At 48.5% G+C, this 20915-nt stretch overlaps 1 protein-coding gene across 3 annotated transcripts in view; it reads left to right on the top strand.

The window, feature by feature from the left end:
- The window catches only part of LOC144155750 (uncharacterized), a 69931-nt gene that overhangs the window by 11996 nt on the left and 37020 nt on the right, over positions 1–20915 (top strand). The window contains exon 2 of one of the 3 annotated variants that reach the window (XM_077687375.1): positions 17909–18064. The exons of the other annotated variants lie outside the window; for them this stretch is intronic. The gene's annotated coding sequence lies outside the window, so the exon portion shown is untranslated. The remainder of the gene's footprint in view (positions 1–17908; positions 18065–20915) is intronic. 3 annotated transcript variants of the gene reach the window in all.

Below are 20915 nucleotides of genomic sequence, written 5' to 3'. Positions count from 1 at the left end.
TTGTCATCCATGATCTGCCGCCGTCATGTTTCAGTAGATCATTGTAATACAGCTGGAGGAAGTCGGCATCAACGCAGAGGAAATTGGGAACCCTGCTGCTCATCGCAAAAAAGTTAGAATCGTTTCCTCCTACTCCACTTAAGTATGTAGTCAGTGGTGGCAGTGCCACACACAAACACTCCGAAGTATACGTCCCTGGATTCGATAGCCTGAACCTTTTAAGCCACAGAGTTGTTCAGCATACGGGAGTTGTGTGTAAAACAGTTGGTACAGCAGGAGAAACCGGAAGTAACAAATTCCTGCGATCAAAGCATCGAGACGGAGGTTTAACTACTTACCTCTGAAAGCCAGATGCAAAAAAAAAAAAAAGAAGTAGGATGAGAGTAGAGTTGTTGGCAGCCTTCTGGAAGTAGCCGCGTGAAGTGTCCGTGTACATGTAGACTATGACTGCATATCCGGCGGCTCGTAAACATAAAACAGAATTTGGGATTGGTTAGTAAACGTAGGCGTGTGTGAGTGTTGTAGTGTTGTAGGAAACTTTCGAAGGCCTCTTCCACAATCGATAGGCGGTTTGGGCTTCAAAATCAATTCTATCAGTCCTTACATGATGCGAATGCATCGTGCAATAGGTTACCGGTAAAACGCGCGAAGGCTCATGGGTACGTCGTCCGCTCCGGCCACTTCCGATTAGAGTGCCCTCCTGGCCTCCCGCACGCCGGCGGCTTTCACGCGCATAGTGTGTGCATAAGTGTCTTTACGCGCTTTAGCGAAAAATTACTTATAAGCATAAATAATTAATCAGCATCACTTTGACTAGCTCTCATCCCTACCTTCTCGTTTTCCGTGCACGGCTTCCGATCGATCGATCGATCGATCAATCAATCAATCAATCAATCAATCAATCAATCAATCAATCAATCAATCAATCAATCAATCAATCAATCAATCAATCAATCAATCAATCAATCAATCAATCAGCATCTCATACCCCTCCCTGGAGAATTTGAGGCTCAATCCAATGCGCACACATTGCCCCGGCTTTAGAAGACCGCAATCTGGCGTTCCTCAACGTCCTTCATACACCGTGGCAACCGTACTTTGCGTTCTAATCGTCTGAGTGGTCACGTTTCGCCCCTTGGGAGCAGCATTGGGTGCCGGCCGCTCATTTTGTTGCCAACCTGTATCGACATTTCTTCGCCATCAATTTATGAAATCATTTTTTCTGCCTATTCGGCTCAGCACTCGCGGCACACTCCATTTTATGCTGGGATATACATTTATGCAGTGAAAGAGGTTCCGCCTCGAATCCCTTGAACAGAAAGGCCCACAAGAGTTTCAGGTTTTCTTTATTGTTTTAATGGCTTGTTTGGTTCATCATGAAGAAAGGTCCGTGTTCTTTTCCCGATCCCAGTGAGTAAGTGCGTTGATAAAAGGTGCATGTGCAGCATTGTCTTCTGTGAACGGGGGCAGCCCCGTAAGGCGGGCTGAGCAGCGAGAGATGTCATGCGCCGTTAGTGCGTGTTGAATGAAAGGACAGTAGTGCTTGACACACACACCACACACACACACACACACACACACACACACACATATATATATATATATATATATATATATATATATAGATATATATATATATATATATATATATATATATATATATATATATACAGAAAGAAATGCCGGCAGTCTACAACGCCAAAGAAGGCATAGGGGAATGGTTAGAATATTTTTTACCGTTAGTGACGTTACATTATTATTATTTTTTTAAACTAATTACGTGAGAAAGAAAGAAAGAAAACCATGCGCCCAGAGTGGGGACCGAACTCACGCCTTTCGATTAGATCTCGAATGCCTTACCAATTCGGCTATCTGGGCGACTGCGTTCTCCTTCTCTTTCTGGGGTATTTATATTTACTACAACTGTATCTGATGCTTGAGGGTGGTAGCCAGCGCCACTCAGACTACACGGGGAGAAGGTCCCCTTCTCCCCGTGTAGTCTGAGTCGCGCTGGCTACTCACTCAGACTACTCACTGGCTACTCACTCAGACTACTACTCACTGGCTACTCACTCAGCCAGCGCCACTCAGACTACGCGGGGAGAAGGGGACCTTCTCCCCGTGTAGTCTGAGTGGCGCTGGCTACCACCCTCAAGCATCAGATGCAGTTGTAGTAAATATAAATACCCCAGAAAGTGAAGGAGAACGCAGTCGCCCAGATAGCCGAATTGGTAAGGCATTCTAGATCTAATCGAAAGGCGTGGGTTCGGTCCCCACTCTGGGCGCGTGTTCTTCTTTCTTTCTCACGTAATTAGTAAAAAAAAATAATAATGTAACATCACTAACGGTAAAAAATATTCTAACCATTCCCCTATGCCTTCTTTGGCGTTGTAGACTGCCGGCATTTCTTTCTGTATTTCCTAACGAGCCCCTCATTTCCAAACCCGATATATATATATATATATATATATATATATATATATATATATATATATATATATATATATATATATATATAATGTCTGTTTTTTTTAATGACTGATGTCACATATAGCCTACCTGTAGAAATTCTGCTGGAGTCATTCTCTTCAGTTTTCCGGGCATTGTTGCATTGTTTTCGTTGGCTGAGGGGGTTCTCCTCAAGGTTGTAGGGATTCCAAGATCGCGTAATGCTCCACGTGCGAGTTGGTAAGTGTTTCATCCTACGGAGTCGTGGGCGGGGGCTCATTCTAGGCAGCAATCCGTGCAGACATCCTTGTATGTCTTACTTGCTAATGTATCTGAACGCTAAGCGCACGTTCGTGCTTACTTCACTCCTTTTCTCAACTTCGAAGAACAAAGAGCCATTCGTAAAACTACACTCTTCAAGTGCCGCCACATTGAAGGGGAAAGCACGAACAATTGTTCGCATGTAACTGACATTGCATTTGTCGCCGCTTCATCCCCACTCATTTCCTTCAAGATTTGTACACATCCATGCAAAACCAACCCCCCTATGCCCATTGCAAATATATTTGCGTTGGAAGCATGCATAGAGGCAAGTATTCACGTCTCGTTCATTCGCACTTTGTTCGCTGTCTCTTTCCTCTAAGTTTCCTCTGTCAGGCAAAATTAACGCCTCTGTACTTAAGCTAACCACTCCTTTCATGTACTTACGACAACTTTCTCTTGCCGCAACAACATTACAGCAACCGGGCAGTTCGCCACGCTCTAAGGCCGACTTGCTGCTCCCCTTTGTTTGCCGCCGGTCGTTAGGAATGTAGATGCAGAAGCCAAAACAGGTGTCTTTTCCCCCCCGGGACCAGATCAGGCGGCTGTCTTTCTTGGAAGATGATGACCTTGTGTCGCAAGGGCTAATCAGCGCAGTAGCCCTAATGATGCAGCGCGGAGAGGAGCCGGGGGCGGAAGGTGCGTGTCGCCGCTCTGCCAGGGGGGACCTCATCCGTGGCAGCGTGGCCACGCTTGCAGCTGCGCCGCGCAACCGTGCATGAACGCTCCTCTCCCGCACGGACTCGAGGAAAACAGCCAGGATTGTCGTCGCGTACAAACATCTTTCCGACTCGCGGTGGGCCATGAATGGTAGGCCTCAAGTTGTCGTCGGAAACTGGGGTAAAAAAGGGGCGAAAAACACGAGACGACTTCTTTTTTTTTGTTCTCCTTGGCTGCAGCGCCGAGGAAGCCGTGTTGTCGCGCTTTCCGCTCAGAGAGGCGTGTCGGCCAGCAGGTACCTGCTCTGCATAACGAGCCTGTTGTCCAAAGGTTATGCAACGTTCGAACGAGTGGCAGTGGCGAATGGGAGACAATAACATGAATCACCGCCACTGTTTTAATCCTGCAGCCAACGCTAATGCGCCATTTGTACCCCACGCGGTGTCGCGTGATTTCACTGCGAATGTTCTATGTCACTGCCATTTACTTCGATTATCTATTCTGGCCACTTCTGTTGTTTACCCACCATTATTAGTGCTATGAAGAGAACACGCACTACATTTCAAGCACAAATAGCTCATTTTGCAAACTTGGAATCCCTGTTTAATTTGTGCCTCAGCCCAGCGCTCAAGCTGGCGGCAATACGTCATAAGTTGAGTGCGGGAAAGTAATCGGGGAGTCGCACGCCTGTTCTTTGCTTTCCTCATTATATTGCTTATTTGAGTTAAACTTGCGTTAAAAGTGGTGCCAGTGTTATTATAACGGGGCAATATTTCGAATGAACCAAGCTTGTACACTTTGACTTCATAGTTGGAATGGCCGGAAAGTTGGCCGCAAGAGCATAGCCGTAATCGAATGCGGAATGAGGGAACTCCGCGCAGTGGTCAGAAAAAGCCACAAGCGAAGTGCAATATGCTTAATAGCAGCCTTCTTTGCAGAGTTCTAGTTGAAAATATTGGAAGAAATTAATGGCAAGACGGCGACAAGAGAGCGACCGACGTACAACGTGACGTCTCCTTTGTGTCTAACTGTTCGTAATTCCAGCGTGGACACTGAGAGCCTAAAATGAGCGAACAAGTTCGTACTCCGCCCTATTTCATTTTTTTAACGCAGCTTACCACGAACAACGTAGTACCCCACGCGACGTAATTTCGAACACTCAGATGCAGAGAACGTAAAGCAATACCTGAAAACAATCTTGTCACCATGCCGTCAGAAATTACAACCAGCCCGTTAGACTGTTCTAAGAGATATTTATCATGGGCTCAACGCATGCGTATTTTCCACAATAAGCTGCCCGTACCGTGGTGTGTGCAAATACGGTAAGCTTCGGTTGTCAAACAGCGTTGCGTGCCACAAAACGGCCGCCTCAGGGCTGACCTGAATATGGAAACGAATTTAAGCGCCCCCGCCGCGCCACACGGAAAGGAAAACGAGGTGGCCGCAGGAAGGGCCCTGTGCGCGCGGCAGGCATGCCGCGCAGCCGGCGAAGGTCGCAGAAGACCTGCGGCAGCACCGGGCGCGAGCGTTGTCACGAAGGCGCCTGCAAAAGGTGCGGCGTGTGCCTGTGAATCGCGAACACTATCTTGCGGGGCCACCCAGCGACAAATCGGCCGGTGCAGCAAACGAGTTGCATCCGAGGCACGCGCCAGCGCAAGCTCCGGTAACCGCGAGCCACCGTATAGTTATACCCACAGGCTGACCTTATACGCTGGCTGCGGAAGATAAGATCGAGGCAGGAAAACCTCATTTTTTGTTTTTTGAAAGGAAACGAGCTCACTGAGGCCATGACAAGACGATAGGGAAAACAAACCCAGTGCTGCAGTCACAACTTTTTCGTTTTTCGAGGGAAATACTGCGCCGCTGTGGCGGGATCGAAGCCGTTCGTAGTACTTGCGTATGCATGCATGCGCGATGGATCGCAGCCTTCCTATCTCGAAGGCGGGATGGGCTGTAGGAGTGGCCGAGTTGAGCTATTCTGTTTACAGGAGCGCGTGTGTTGTAATCACGCTGACAACGCCCTCGCGTATAGCTCCAGGTCCATGGCCTTTGTTTAGTGCATTCCTGCAGTTGCGTCTGTTGGCGCTATTTGCATTGTCTACGTCCGCTGCGCGTATCCACTGGCCGTGTGCATCTATACACCGACTTTCCCCGTAACCAAAACGCGCATTGTCTCAACCCAGTCAAAATTAAAAGTAATAACGAGAATTACTTTGTGTTCCTGTACACGGAAGTTGCTTAGTCCACCTACCTGATTCCGCCTGGAAGATATGCCTCGTCTCTCTCGCGAAACCAACTGGCGTAGACACGCGCCCAGCTTCAGGGCTTTTCCCCTTGAATCAGACACAGAACACTTTGGAGAGCGCGTTGTATGCGTTGCCACTCCCACAGGTCTTTAGATTGAGAAGGTTCTCTTAGCAGAAGGCGTGTTCTCTAATCATCTCGCTCATGGAAGGTGACTTTCGATGAGCCCTCGAACGAGCCCAAGGGGGGCTTGCCAACCAGACGGATGTTATAACAAAATTGCGGTCACTTACCAAGTCAAAAGAATAAAATTGACGTTTCGCATTCCCTACAGAATCCTTGATCACAATGAGGCGAGGCCTCGCCTCATTGTGATCAAGGCCTCGCCTCATTGTGATCAAGGATTCCGTAGGGGATCCGAAACGTCAATTTTATTCTTTTGACTTGGTCAGTGACCGCAATTTTGTTATGAACTTACCACCTGACCAGACAGACTTCCGTCGAACCCTGGACTACAGACAGATGTTATGCCGCGTGTAGGTTGTGAGTGCCGGTTCTGAGCAAAACGCGAAACTATTGTTGACTCTAAGAAATCCATGTTTTACGATATTTACACGCAGGTGTTGTGAAAGTTCGTTTATGAGTGCATCCCACAATTACTAACTAAACTTTCTAGATGAAAACATTCTCCGGCCAGTTAAACGGATCATGAATACAAAATACAACTGTGCCCAACTTGAAACAACTAGAGCCTTCGGCAACCCGTTCAACTCAATTCCAGCCCTGAACGTTTTTTAACAACAAAAAAAGATGACACATTAAAAAAAAAAAAACTTCAAATCTCGCGCAACATGGCGTCGGGAGTACAAGCAGAATATTAAAAACAGTTATCAGTGGGCTAAGTGCATGTCAATGTTGAAATGATACGATCAAATACAACTACAGGCACCACTACAATCGCCCAATCATGTTTCTTTGCGGTGACTTTGGTCGCGGCCGCCAATCGGCCCGAACAAGTTCCAATGATGTCATAAGGTCCGGGCCAGGGAGTAGTGGTGAGTCGCCGCTGCTCCATATATTTTCTTCAATATCTAGTTGATTGCTATGGAGTTCGCGTTTAAAGTGGGATCATTGTTGAAGGGTCAATGCAGTGTTTTGAATGAAGGAAACTTGAATTTTGCCTTCGTGGCCCCTTCAAAACTTATACTGCATATGCGCACTGAGGTGGCGCACGCCGTTTTGCCCCCTCTGGAGACTGCCTAGGGCATTGGGACCGTGAGACAAATTAAATGAGAGATCAAGGCAGAATGGATAAGCCTAGACGCCGCAGTCGCTGCCGGCCGTTATTCACTGCAGATGCTAATCTGTTCTGCGCTACGTTCCTAGCATACATATTGTGCCCGCTTGGTTTCGGCACATTAGGCGCACTAGCAGTTGTTCTTCGCTTTATATACATGGTGGCGATACAAACATTCCGTACTTTCAGCCACGATGACGGTCCAGACAAATTCGTCAGGAAAACCGTCGGAGCTGTCGCGTCGTTTCAGGGTTCCTGGAGCTTTTTGAAAACGTGATTTTCTGTTCACAAGGAGTTGGAAAAAACAAACTTCATACGCCTCTAAAGCGAAGTGCTTTTTCAATGGCGGGGCGGTGTGCCTTTCTGGCTTTCTGTCGGTTCGCCTGCATTGCAACATACGGAAAAAGAAGAAGAGGAAGACCTTAGAAAACTTTAGATTAGGGCTTAATGACCTTACGTATTCTTCAAGCCGCTGTCGTATACGCTTTTCCTTTATCACAAGCCTGACGTAATGCTGAATGATGAGACCAACGTAAGAACAGGGTACTCCACCCATCGTCCACCTGTGGCAACCATACTTGCAAACACTCTCGGTCCTATGACGGCATGGAACCATTTGATGCATAGAATAGGAAGCTGGGACAACGAGCAAACAAAAGTGCTATGAGCCGCTGAACTACGTCCCCCCCGCAACTAAGGTGTCCGGGCACAAGGCGCCCCTGGTCCTTTTAGACTGGAGAAACCCGAAGCTGCCAGGAATAGGGGCAGCAGTCAGGCTAGGGTCAGAGCACGGGTCTCCTAACGTCGAGTGAACGGCCCTCGGGCCCTGACGTCCGACTCGCAAGGCCGCGCTGGAGCCCTCTCGGTTGAGTGACCGTGAGTGCTTGCCTTCGATCTGCGCCTGCCGCGGCCTTCCGCCTATTCCGGTCAGGGCTGCTGCCGCCGCTCGGTGCAACATCGCTACACGTCCACGTCAACTTTCACTCACGCGTGCCACAGCAGTCCGCCGACAGGCGCGTCCCGGTTCCGGGAGCGCCGCACAACCAACGCCTCGAGCATCTCGGCCGCCGGGTTCATTGTTGAACGCTGCGTCGTGCGAGGTTCAGAAACCGATATTCCCCAGCCCTTATTGTTTTTGTGCATGTTCGCATATAGAAGGAATTACTGCAAAACGAGAACAGAGGAGCTTGTGTAAATATTATGGTACGAACTGAGTGTAAGACTGAATCATTTTCAAGAGGAATAAACAAAAGTCTGGGCCGCAGTGTGAGTAAACCCTGCCCCCCCCCCCCCCCTCTCGCCCTGTTATTATTGTAAGATCATGTAAGCCGCCTTCAGACACCGGTTTAGCCGTAACCCGAACGTGCTTGTCACAGTAGTCTCGTAACAAACAGTACACTGCCCTTGGCCTTCAAATATACCATCACCTTACCAGAGCATCCACGTTAACTGAAATGACACGTACGCTGACTGAGCAAAAGTAACGCGCAAGACATATCAGCAGTCGTGTCTGCGTTAAACTCGCTTCGGTAACTCATTCGCTAATTCCAATAGTATGGCGCGCACACATAACCTGATTGTAGGCGGTCAGAGCATGCGTTGTAGCAGCCAATATTGGGCGCTGCTGCGCCCTCTCGTGAGATTTTGTCCATAGTAACCATAGAGAAGGTTTACTGCGAAAAAGTCAGGGATGTAGTGTGGGTGCACGCTTGCAGGCAACAAAACGTCCGAAATGATGCAGTAAATGATAATTAAACCGGAAATACTCTTAGACTAATTACCGAAAAACCCAAACGCCGTCTTTTTGTTAGCGAAGATTCCCGAAATAATTATTGACGTCAGTTTAATATCAAAGTCGTACACAAAGTTACCCCGTAGTCACATTCTGGGCGTCCATCTTAATCGAATAAATTTTTATTCAAGCTCAAATTCTTCATTTCGTCTCCACTTTTATCGCTATACAAAGATAGGTTCCTTTCCTTCTAACATGAACATCGCTTTTGCGTCGCGCCCTGGAAAATTTACAATCATTCGTCTCTATGCTAAGTTATCGGCTTTCAGGCACAAATAAAGGCTGCTAGGTAAGCCAAAGTGATGCTAACAATCAAACGAGTAGAAAGTTTGCTCTAAACTCCTTCATTGTTAGGGCGGTTGCACAAGAAACCACTAGAATCGCTGAGATACCAGAAGTAAATAGTATTTTTGTTACGAGGTAGCGCTTGAAAAAAATACAGTGCCCTTCCAGTTTTTGAAGAAGGATGACCAGCAATGCTGTGGTGCCGAGCCTGAACGTGAGCAACAACATGCTCTCACTGGGTTGTAGTCCAAGAGGTGTATGAAGCAAAACAAGTTTGTTTGTAATTTGCGATTGAGCGTACTTCCTCGTTAATTACCTGAATGAAACTTTGACGAACGAGAGTTTTATTCCAGGTACAAACGTGGGGCTGTCCGTTTCCCTCCCGTAGAAACTCGTGTTTGACAGCAGACGAGAATCCCACAATATTTACAACTTGACTGTGAACTATGAAATTTTGAAAAGTAAATAAGACTTGGCGTAATGTTAGTTTCTTCTTAGAGGCCAATTGTCATATGATTTGTTTCGGGGTGGTTTCAATAAAACAAGAGTGAGCGCCACTTTCTGTAATGATACTCCTTCCGAAGATGAATGTGCTTCACTGTGCAACACTCACTGTGGGAAAGCCATCTTATAAAACCAAGCTTCCAACAATTTTTTTTAAAGTCGGCTTCTCCTCTAAACACCAATGCGTTTTTGGAAAGACATTCCTATATTAAAATATGAAGGCTTTAGGGCTTTTTTTATTTTCGCAAGTTTTCCCCTACGCTTAAGGTGTGGCGCACAGTTTTACGATCCCGGTGATTTGAGTGGGCGCCGCAACGTGGCGCTACGCTCACGTCTGATTCTGGCCTACATCGCTCTGTTGCCGGAGACGATCTTCTGCATCCTAGCCATGGACAGCGTTGCTGTAAAAAAGTTTTACAGGTCTACCTGGTGCCGTTGTCGCATTCGACCGTAGTTACTAAGTGGTGATGGAGGCTCCAACATCAAACACCTGTCGAACGTCGACCAGACCAACCCGTCTGCCCGCCCTTGGCGCTTCGCCCAGCGCCTTCCATTTTGCGTTTGTGGACAGCTTGCTACCGACCCATACTTGATCTCATTCCCTTGTCGTGCGTGTGGGCGCTATATAGCTCGTGGAGAGCACGTAATCTGTGAAGGGCTGCGTCAGCCATGAAACTTCCGACTTCAGCTCTCGCCGTCGTCGCGCCTGTTTTCCGAACATGCAGTTAATTGTTAGCGTAAAAACGTCTAAGGCCACTAGTCCGACCATTCGTGTCGGCGGCAGTGGTGAAGCCTCACCCTCTCACCTCCGCCTAAGTAGCCCAGGGTCTAAGAATGCACGCCTCCGGTGAGAGATAACAAAGGGAGGATTCGCGGGAAACCGTAAGCCGCACCATATACCTAGCCACATGTCACACTTCGCAAGTCGTCCAGAAGGCTCGTTTGCTATTGGTCAGTTCCAAAAGTAAATATACAGAAGACAGCCAAAATATATATCGAGGCTTTTGAGGTGGGCTTCCTCATTTACTGTGTACAGAATGCCCACACCCAAGGTCAAGATCACGAAGGAGGAACAGCGCCGACGGAAAAGAGCCAATAAGCTGAGACGGATACGAAAAAAGGCAAAGGTCTGACGGTGAGTCAACGAGCAATGTTGATCCCCGTGATGGTGATGTAGATGTAACCAGGCGACGTAGACGCTCTCAACAACAGCGTGCTACACGAGCACGCTGTTGTTCGTTCCAGAAGTCCTGAAAATCGTCCAGACGTAAGCCTTAATTTGTTTGTTGTTGCACGTTGTTTACTGATTCTTCATTTCCTTAGAACCAAGCACAATCAAGAGAACAGATAAAAATAATCTTACAACTAATGTTTTGATTAAAGCACGCTCAGACCTGGTTCAAGGGCAAAGAAAAGACAAACTTTTCGTTTTGCCGTTTGTACCTTTCTTTTCCTTGTTTGGAAGGTGACATTGAGTCTTAACCTTGGAGGATCCGCGGCGTTACGCGCTCGCACCTTTGTGACAGCCAAATGCGAGAGCGCGCGCGCCTCGAGTGCTAAATTGGGTTTTTTTTTTGAGTGCTTGGTGATAGGACGACAAAACGTCTGTTTTCGACTACAGCCGTGCGCGTCACATGAAACGGCGTAGTACACGCGGGATCACCCCATCGCCACCATAGCGGCTCGACACTTCTCGGTGTGCCAGAATGCTATATAGCCATTGATATAACATGCTGTGCAACATGTTACTAAACGCACACTACTCATCAAGAGGGTGGCAGGATTTTATTGGGAAGAAGGGGGGGGGGGGGGTGTTTAATGAAGAGTAAGAAAAAAATAGATAAAAAAATTTAACAAAACAGAAGCTCCGGGATGCACTGGGTACGTACCTGCATTCTATGTTACCTTCCGATTGTATTAGTCCTTTCTGTTTTTATTCACGGGAACTGCCCAATAGCTTATTGTCGGGGTGAAAGCAGACGTCGAAGCCACGTAACCTTGATGCATCATTTGCGACAGAAAGGGAATGACCAGTGGTCATTAGTGATGAACGGCAGAGCTAGCGTACTCGCTCATCCGCCCTCCCTGCGTACGCCATTGCGTCGTCATGTCAACGGCAATCTTCTTGGAGCTACCGGACGACGATCGCCGTAATTGTGTTGGTGGACGCTTCATCACAAATCCGCGCTGATTTCGCGCACGAGGTTACGCCGAGGCATCCGTAATGCAGGAACACTGGAGAGTGCATCACTGCAGTGGGTAATTGACGGGCTTGTCATGACACGCACATAATAATGTCCTTGTCCCGAAATTAGCTGCACGCCGGCTTGTAACCACTTCGCTCGGCAAGAGACGCCTATGGCTGCGACCATCGTCGTTACACCGTTCGTAAATTCTATACGCGCCGAAAGGAACAGCGCTCAAGCTGTATGCGCGAATTTTTCAGTATGCATATATGTACTGAACGGCGCTGTGCTCGCTACGTCGGCGCAGAACTTTGCGCGTATGTCCAACGTATAGCCTTTCGTCGTCTGTTTACAGAATCATATTCAAACTGTGGCTGTTTTGGAGTACGGATGAATTTAGCGGTCTCCCTGTCAGTATTGAGATGGTGTGGTAGTACTCTGACTTGGCGGGTAGCCACCTAGTCGCCATGAAATTTTTATATTTCCTTGGCAGAAAATAAACGGCAAAAAGCTAGTGAAATCATTTCAGCAGTGATTTTGTCCCATTCACCTTTTTAAAATAATCGATATTCGTATTAATGACTCCGGCTACCATTTGAATCATGAATCACTCATCACAAATGCGAATTAGGAGGAACAAGGTTTGAAAAAGGCGGAAATGAGAAGAACCGCTTCAACTCACACCGATTCTGATGACGGTCCAAAGCCTTGAGAGAGGAGAGTGGTTGAACGAGAGCCATTATCCTTCACACCATTCTCCATATTACGGACAAATGAAGGTTCGGAGGCTCGAGTAATTCAAACGACTTTTAACGCTGCGCTTGCATTTTAATAATGGGGCGCTTGGTCATCTTCTGGTTCTGCTTGGAAATTCTCAAACGTTGAAGAGATTTTCTTCGGCCTGACCTTCGTTTAGTCCGCTGGAGCAAAATCATGAGGCGCGCCAGCTCCTTGGCCAAGTCCGTGACTTTTGGAGACGTAGCGTTTGAAGAAAAAGACAATACGAATGCCCTTCATTGAAAAAGAGCATTGATAAGCGGTCGGATTCTTCAATTGGAGACTTTCCTTCTCCGCATGTTCTTCCAGCCTTAGCTAGCTGTCGCAGCTGGAGCCGGCCATGTCTCCCTCTCAGCTCACAAGAAGGGTCAGGTACAACCCTGCTATTGTGATTACATGTGCACCGGTCTCTCCGCAACTGGAGAGGTGGTCGTAGAGGGTGGGAGAGACTGCGTGGAGCTAGGTGAGGTGCAAATAGGTCCTTGTCTGCAACAATAGCCGGAGTTCGTGCTGCTGGTACCGTGTGAGTGATAAGGGGGGGGGGGTGGATGGAGGGTAGTGACGCCTGGCCACTTTGTGGTACTCTTGGGTGATACGGCCGGGTGCGTAGCTAAGCGGTACGTCGCCTTAGACCAGTCGCGGTACCCGGTTAGCCGAGTTGGCGCGTGGTCATGCCAATCTAATGTATCTCGTGGAGGACACTGGCTTGAAATCTTAAAGGGACCCTGCACCTCTTTTTTCAACCTTTTCGAAATCTTAAATACTCGCAGAACGTAGTCAACCAGCACACCCAGGACTTAGATTAGGGAGTCGCGAAGTACCTCAACAGAAAATTACTGCTCTATGCCATCATATAACTTCGAAACTAAAAATATTTTAAATGCAGAGCATTTCTTAGCCTCGCCTCTTCCTGCGTCGGACGGCGTCCACAGCTCCGCGTCCGCAGCAGGTGCGCCTCTCCTCCTTCCCTCCTCTCTCTCAACAGCAGCTGGCGCGCGCATGCGTCGTAGTCAGCCCGTTCGCTCCGCGCGGTCTCGGCGTAACAGGTGCGTGATAGCAGCGCGGTGGGGCGTGGAAGGGCGCGCGCTGCTTGCGCATGCGCGCTCTACCCCCCCCCCCCCCCTCCCCCGTACTGCTCTCCCTCTACTGCGCGCGCTGCAAATATAAAGCGGCTAGCGGTCGCTCGTGCTTCAGTCACTGCGTTGCTCCTTCCTTCCTTTGTTGACGCTCGCTTCCACGTTTACTCGTGTCTGCTACTCCAGCATCACGGAAGAAGCGATGGAAGCAACACTGCCTTTAACCAGTACTGAGGCCCTAATGCTCTGCATTTACTCGTGTTCCCCTCGCGGGAAGGCGCGGGAATTTTTTTTTCTCTTACCCTGCCTTGGCGTTCTTCGACCTTTGGAATGACGTCATTACAGCGGTGTAGCGGCTATTGGCCGGCTTTCCTTCAGTTGCATCAATGAGCGCACTCGATAGCTACTTTAAAAAGAAAGCCACGAAAGCAAAGCAGAAATGGAAGGTGTATCTGCTGCGACGAACAAATCACGCAGTGCCACTCCGTGCTGGCGATAACTATAGCGTTCGCAGTGCTTCCAGATGCGAAAGAAGGAGTGAAAGCATTTATGGGAAGTGTTGCGTTAATCGCAGACTTATGGAGCCTCCCGTAGCGTTAACCGCTTGGAAGCTTCAACACGCTTCCTGTGGCAGTCTCCAGGTTTCCAGGCATAATGTTTCGGCAAGGTTCTTCCATCCGTGATTCAAGCTTCAAACAATCGCTTACCGGAATGACATTAAGGCCGATAGAACTACGTAGACCCTTAATCTTTAATAGGTCGGGTCATTGTAGTTTACACGAGTTTCCATGCCTGGAAACCACTGTATACGGAAATTCGCCGCGACACAAGCAGGGGCGCAGTAGGCCGTACAAAGAAGAAAAGTGGGACTGCCATCGTTAAGTAAGCACAGCACACGGTCGCAGGCAAAGGCCACCAGGCCCCGCCCCTGCTGTTGTTGCGGTACTTCAGAAGGCAACTGCTGTGCATTACAAGCATTGACTATACCTACGGACCAATCGCCATCGTCATGTTTGGCATGCTCACTAGCCTCTTGCGTTGAAAGCAGGATGACGGGGTGAAGGTGAGCTTGTGATTTCTGATGGTGGGACTCATTGCCACATGGAGACAGCACAAAATAGAGAATATAAGTGACGACAGTGATTTTATTGGGCTCTTCGAGTGTTGTTGATTGGGAAAGTTATCCCCGGTGGTTTAAGACAAGCCCTGTTCGCAGATTAGAAAGATTAGAGTTGACTTCACGAATAAAAACTGCAGGAGATTAGAAAAACGCGGCATCAAAACTCTGGCGTTCCATTACAAAATGGAGGCTCCTTTGACTTTTGAACCGAACGACCGTCGTTCGTGGGCCATGATCCGTGGTTCACCAAGGTTTGCTTGCGTTGAATCAATGCACTCTGCGCGCGCCTAGCACTCAACGCAGCAGGCGTGCTCATGCGAGTGAGCAATGTGCGGATGGTGTTCACGAAGGACCGGGGAACCACAACGACTTGCCGATCTTGATACCCAGCGGGGGCGGGAGTTCTCGGTGCCGGCTTCACGGCTGAACGTTGTGGCTCATGCGACGGTACGATCGGGGACAGAGCGGGCCACGCGTCTACCAACGAAGATTGTGGAGCCTCAGTACGTTCCCCACTCGGCGGCTCCAGTGGGGCCGGTTGTGGCAGCGGTGGATGTTGCACTGGTGGAATGGACGCTTGTGTAGTGTAATGAGCGGAAGAGTTGCTAGGCGTTTTTGAGTTCACTGGAGGAACTCAACTGGAGGACCACTTTATTTACAACTGGCGTTACTTTGGCAAGGAAAGAGCCTGGTAACTGCCACAATTGCAAGTGATCCGAATTATATTCGGTGACATCAACCATAATTACATTAAACTCCGAAGAGGTTAATGTTAATGGACGCGCTTTTAATATCTTTTTTTTAAGTTGTACAGGACCTTCTGAACCACCTATGGTTTTATTACTGCCACAGAAAACTTGCGCTGCTCACAGCTGCATGATCGGAGCATGCTGCGCACGTTTGGTGTTGCGAGGTAAGGCGGGTCACTTCAATGCTAGAACTATCCTCAGTCATGCTCCCGCAAAATTTTAAGAGGCTAAGTTTAGTTCGTGTACCTGACGTGGGTTTATGAAATCAACTGGTTTAATTTAAACCTAATTTGACTAGTTGGAAAGTGATCGCTGCCGTATCGTCACGGAGGCGTCGCTGTGCGTGGAGTTTTCCGTAACCAGCTGCTCCAAAGAAGCGACCTCCATTTTCAAATGTGGGCACTCATTCGATGAGGCAGCATGGTGATCTGGCAGTTAACACTCTTGAGGTCACTTCCACTGCAGTACTCGCCAGCTTTCTAGCGGTTACCGCATTCGGGACATCCAGTTGCACTCCCGAAGGCGGCAGAAATGCGGCCGATGTCCGTGCGGGAAGATAGCCTCCTTTGAATACTATTTTTATGCACCTTATAACACAGCAGTGGGGCAGATTTGTCTGGTGACAACAGCAACAGACTCAGCCTTGATCAGTATTGTCAAGGACTTCACAGGGACGGGCGCATCAACGTCGTAAATGACGCCTGCCGTCGTGTCTAAATCCGCGGAAACACGGGTATGGAGTTGTTGTGTAGGGCCGCAAGCGGAAGTAAACCTTATATCCTAGATTACATGGACTTCACGAGCGCGGAGATCACTTGTCTGTTGAGCAGCCTCAGGTTTTCTGTCGGAGCCTGCGCACAAAGACAGTCGTGCACACAGGGCGTTTAGACAAGGACTTCACCTCCGAGGGAGGCGCGCTATTGTTAAGCCGTCGTGAGGATTCTCATCTCCACCCTTCACCTGAGGTGCACTACAAAATCATCATCAGGGTCATCGTCACTGGGCATTCAGAACAGTTCGGTGACCTCCCTGTCGGCGTCGTTCGGGCGTTTTTAAAGCCGGCGCCTACAGTCTGTTCGGCGACGGATGGTTCCTCCGTAGGATCCTTGTCAGTCCCCGCTGGGAAGAACTCAGTGCCCCACATGCTGAGTAATAAAAAAGCAGCACAAATCGCAAACGAAAGAACCAGCGTCTTACCTTGAAAAAAAAAAAAAAAAAAGAGTCCTCTTTCGATTTCAACGTCACAAGCAAACTTCGTATCGTTAAACGACTGCAGTTTAATGCCCTGGAAAAGCCAGGTTTTAGGTAATAGAGTGACCAGCCTTGCGAAATTAATAATTCATGAAGAGCCTAAGTTGGCCGAGGTTCTTTTTCTAGGGCTTCTTTGTAGATGCGGCCTTCTACATAAAAGCAACAGAAAACCATCACCTGTCCACCTTGACGAAAATGCGTTACTTAAAAGGGGGCTTAAAGCACTGAATTCGTTAACATTTGATTATTCGGTAATAACATACTCGGCGGAAGAAAAAAACCTAACTTACGAGTTAGGCTACACGCTGGTTGCTCTTACGCTCCTCATGGTATATGCATGAACTCGCAGTCTTGCATGTTGTGGCTATAGGAATCGGAAAGCGCAAACTCACGGAAATGTTTGCTACTTTATTTCTACCCCCCTCAGCCTTTGCGTGGAGCGGCGTAACCTTTTTCTCGAATGTTACCTGTATCCGTATATATATAAACCCCAGAACTCCTTTGGATGTTGCATTGCCTACACATACATAACATAACACCGAATTCATTTTCAACGAAACGACCCTTTGCTGCCGCGTACCACATGCCGCAAGATGTAAAACCTTCTGCATCCTCGAATTCCTCCTTCCGAGTTGAGACCAAAAGGGGGGAAAAGGAAAGAAGGAAGGAACGGAGATCCTCTTACGCATCTCAACGCTCATCCAGGCCCAGAGAAGCGTGAAAGCAGGAAAACGGTTTTTATTTGTGACTACGTCTCATTCCTCTCTCCTTTCTTTTTTCGCCGCAGAGCGGCGTGTTTTGGCCGGGCCACCCCGCCCATCGAATTGCTGCTTTGCAAAGCCGCGTATAAACACGCTGTGCACAAAAATGGCGGGGGGCTTGTTCCTTGTCTGATTTAGAAGGTCCTCGGTCTTTGTGGAATCGACGAAGGCGCCTGGCAGCGTCGCCGCAGCACCGGTCAAGGACAGGTTACAGGATCGTGTGGCCGGCTATGAGTTGGGTGGCCGCGCTCCGCGCTAAATAATGAACCGATTGCCTAAACACGCAAGCGTGCAGGGAACAGAGAGTGGAATTATCGGCGACCTCGTCCCGGTTGGCACCGGGTATACCTCCTCCTCTATACGTCTTGTCTTGTTACTTTCTCTGTTTTTTTTTCTTCCCTCGCCGTGGTGCTGTGCCCGCTGATGACGTGCGTCAGTTGGAGGAGGACGCCTCAAGGGAAGGGTTTCATGTCACCGACCGCGCTGAGTGCCGTTGCACGCTGTGGCGAAGCAGCATTTGTCGCCGTCGGTTGCACCAGCGCCACGCCATCGCCGGCCCGAGAAGTTTCCCAACTCAGCGCGGTAGCTCCCAGGTGAGCGATGACACGTTCGTGACAGTGCGTACGAGCCATTGTTGGCGCTTGGCTCCGTGGGTGATGAAGAGGCCTGGAACGTTGGCGAAGAGACGCGCGGCTTCATAGCGGCCTGTCTGGTGGCCTGTTTTTATCAAAAGTACGTGAATGGGCATGCTCCAGGTAACTGAGAAAGCGCCCACGATTACTTCGGAAAGATGTAAAATTGGGAGATAACCTTTTGTGTCTGAACAGAGAATGAAACGAGTTCCGATTAGTGTTATGAAGCCCTGTGTAGCAGTGAACAGCTTTAAAAAAATTAAGAGGGTCGTTCCACGAATGGAGCGCGCATTTCGCGTGAACATACTTTCTCTTGTTTCCACGTTATTCTTTTATCGTGTATTCATTATTTATCTGGTCGTTTGTCCATTCATTTATCTTATTTTTTAGCCCACTCACTACAGCACATTACGTACGCTGTTCCGCCATGACAGCTGCACCGCTGACCTTACTCTTGGCATTGTGCCAACTTTATCGCCGAGCTTCGTAACACCTCCGACGCGAATCGCAAGCTGAGTGTACGGATTTTCCTCCAGCGCAAGTGACCTTTTAAAGCCATGATTTTTTAGCCTCACTGATGGTGATGTAGATCAACGCACTGCAGGAAAGCCAACTTTACACAATAGGAGGGAACATGATGGTGGTAGTGGTGATTATGATGACGATGATGATGACGATGATGATGATGATAACAACGCTCCTTGTGGCCGGAATCGAACCTGGGCCGTCCCTCGTGTTCTGAAGCCGACGTCTGTCCAATTGCGCCATGCATACACGGTCGGCGATAAGGGGGGGGGGGGGGGGGGGGGCGCTCAGCTTTATCTTGAAGTTTTTTTTTAAGTTTGGAGTTTATTTATTTAAACCAAAAAGATACGCGTACAATGTACCCCTTCATTCATTCATTTGCTGTCGTCTGCGTTTGAACTTTGACTTGCAGGCAGTTTTCACTTCGAGCCGTTTTGACTTTGGCACTTCGACATTTGATTTTCGCGCGCAAGAAAGCTTCGCGTTTCAACCATCATCGTCTCTAGACGGAGGGGCTTTTTATTTTTCTTCGATTCGGTGTAAGTGTATAAGTTTTGTGCCTTACCTTTCTTAGCCTTGAGCAGTTAGCTACCGGTCGAAATATTCTGCTATCTCCGAATTTTCCTGGCGTGGCTAATGTACTCCCATACTATAGAAAGTGTAGCGAATCACTAACTTAAAGACTTATATACAAAGCTAGCGCAGAAAAATCACGTGGTTATATGCAGAAATAAACGCGTACAAAGTGTTAAATACTATAAATGAGCATCAAGGAAGAGTAAATGAAAGGTAAATATTGTCCAGATTTCATCCCGCGAAGGCAGCAAGGCACAAATTTCGTCCGTAATGGTGAAGGCGATTGAAACTGCTTTAAATTTACCGCAATAAATATGTGCGCTGTTTCCGGGTAACCGGGTAACATCTACAGCAAAAGATGTTGCGTGAGACTATTTGGGCCTCGTAATGTCACCTGCGCTCCGCGAAATCCTGAATTCCGGCTACCGGTTATGTCATCACGGCGGCCAACGCAGCCGCGCGCTCAGTCCTTGTCGCGTAGCGGGGGGTGTCATCTAATTGTCCTTGCTGGCTCCGCACAAAATCTGTTCAATGGCGTAACAGTAACTTTCGACTCTAAGCGGTCATAAAACATGGTTTGAACCTGGTAGACAAACTCATGTAGTCGGGAGGTTACGTGGTCACGGCTATATGATCCGGATATAGCTTTTTTACGACCAGAAGAAGCCTCGCAGTTACGCTACAAAGTTTTTAACTGCTTCGCTGCGCCTGTTTTTAAAGGGACCCTGCAACACTCTTTGAGCAGTGCAAGTAAACCTGCGCAACGTTTAGATTACACTGCCAGGAATACCTGAGCCAAATATTACACGTGCACGTGAAGCGGTGAGCGCGCAAATCGATGTGAAAGACGCGGAAAAACAAACCGCTCTCTCTTCAGTTGTCCTCATTATGCATGGCCTGAGGGACGTCACATAGGCCATGGCTGCCCGATCGGCTGTCACTGGTCATCTTCGCGGGTAGATTCTCCCATTTCCGTCGTCGTCATCGCTGTGTACGAACCTCTTCTATGCCTGAACCTGTAGGCACAGTTTTGCCGTTTCTTTTGTGTTTTGAGTGCACGCGGAGTTTGAGTGATGAGCTCAATACTTCCCTTTCAACGGGACCACTCGACTACAAACGTTTATTGCTTCAAAAACGCCCTACCAGCCCGAGCGCGCACTTGCGAGAAGGCACCCATGCTTGCTTTTTTGTGGCACCAGACCGGAAATAGGCCCCTCCGCGTTGCGGAGAAAAGGAGAAAACTACCCGGCATGTGATATATCGAAGGCCGCCGAAGAGAACGCCGCGAGCCGCCCCCCTCTCCGGGAGAGAGCGCGCAGCTTTCGTCGCGTTGCCCGCGGTCGAGTTGAGAGGGAACGATTATGCGCGATTTCTCATCGCGCGTAGTTTCGTTAATTGTGAACGGATTTTCATAATTCTTGCGGGAGGAGATTTCTGGGACAATAGACTTTATCCCAAAATACATTACTAGTAGTCGATGGCAAGTGTTGCAGGGTCCCTTTAATACCCGTAATCCTGAAACAGGGAACGCGTCATGGAACAAAGCTACATACTAAAGGACAGCTTTTTTTCTCGAACTTCCGTGACCGTGATATAGTCGTGCGGGGCGTCTTCCGCTTACTACATGAAAGCAGGTTGCATCGTACTGGCGCTTCCAATAAATTAGCATTGCTTGCAGCATGCTTGCGAGCTGCTGTGTTCGCCTATGTTT

This window comes from Haemaphysalis longicornis, unplaced genomic scaffold, assembly GCF_048455015.1.
Source record: "Haemaphysalis longicornis isolate Haplotype H1 unplaced genomic scaffold, Haemaphysalis longicornis Haplotype H1 scaffold_1, whole genome shotgun sequence".
NCBI classification, from domain to species: Eukaryota; Metazoa; Arthropoda; class Arachnida; order Ixodida; family Ixodidae; genus Haemaphysalis; species Haemaphysalis longicornis.
This window is presented reverse-complemented; position numbering and strand designations above follow the sequence as displayed.